This window comes from Condylura cristata, unplaced genomic scaffold (assembly GCF_000260355.1).
Source record: "Condylura cristata isolate star-nosed mole 26May11 unplaced genomic scaffold, ConCri1.0 scaffold00008, whole genome shotgun sequence".
NCBI lineage: Eukaryota > Metazoa > Chordata > Mammalia > Eulipotyphla > Talpidae > Condylura > Condylura cristata.
In genome coordinates this window covers 55,344,820-55,346,206 of record NW_004567109.1, presented here as the reverse complement: position 1 = coordinate 55,346,206, position 1,387 = coordinate 55,344,820, and positions in this window count along the sequence as shown.

Genomic DNA, 1,387 nt, shown 5'->3' with positions numbered 1-1,387 from the left:
GCCACCACCCCAATCAGGCATTAGAGAAACAGAGAAACAAATGCTTCTTCATTTATAAATCAAATCTTAAATGACTGACTCCAGATTATATTTGTATTAGCAACACTTAATCCAGAGATCCTACAAGACTGATACATGGAATAATTTAACCTCACACTCATAAATCAGCCCTAAAAAATAACTGTGAGGAGAACTCATGATTGTCTATCATTCACTGCTTATAAGGCATGGTCCACACAAGAACTGTTTCATCATGGAATACTTGCTGAGAAGACACAGCTTTGGGTATTTCTTGTTAACTATCACTTCCAATGCCTCTTATGAACAAATACTTTGGAAACTTACCACCTGTACTCCATCGAATATAACTGTTTCATTCTGCCTGTATGTTTGGAGTTTACAGCTCTGGGTTGGGTGTCTAAGATGCTGTGGTATCAGGTGTCTAGGTTAGCCCAGGCAGGTGGTGGAAGAATCCAGAGCTGGAGAGGGTAAAATAAAGCAAAGTTTTGGAGAGCACTTCACAAGAGCAGAATTAGGCACTTCACAAGAGCAGAATTAGGTCTGCAGAAGTAGCAGCTGGTACCTAGCTTTTACATTTGAATTTCCTTTGCTGTTGCTTTATGCTCATGTTGCAAGATTGGATTAGCAAATGCTTGGGTGGAGAACTTTTGTAAAAACTGCACAGGAAACATAGCTAGGGTGTTGTGGTGATAATGTGGCAGCCAGCTCACAGGAAATGCCATTGATCTCATCTCCACCTTGATTTAACTTAATTTAACTTTGTCATTAGTATACTTTCATTAGGAAAAAACCATGGGAAATGCAATTATTCCAAAACTTCTTTATAATTAATTTTTAAATTCTGGTAATATTAGGGATCCCCATGTTATTCCCACCATGCTGCAACCACTATCAAGTGCTCATAGTTTGTGTTTTCTTCCCTGTTTGTTTTACCCATCCTCTACCCTTTCCCCTTTACCTTTCAAAAAATTTGAAAATAGTCTAAATCTAAAATTTTAAACTATAGTTCCTCCCTATTGAAACAGACTCTACCAATTCTTTTTGCAATTGTGACTTTAGTGATCTTGGAAATTAGGGGCTCACTAATGCAACTACATCCATTGCCTAACTTACTCATTATTAAGACAGTACATTAATATTAATTATAAAAAAATCAGTGACCTCTCTAAATAGCCTGTATAGTAATGAATTAGGCAGGAATTATTGTTCTACATGTAACACTGGTTAGCAATAGAGGCGCACAGAATATGCTCTTTTACCAGGGTCTCACAGACAAGAAGCAATTTGAACTCTGGAGACTGAACCCTGGCAGCCTGGCTCCAGCCAGGACAACCCAGGACTCTGCTTCCTCTGGCCTGACTCACCG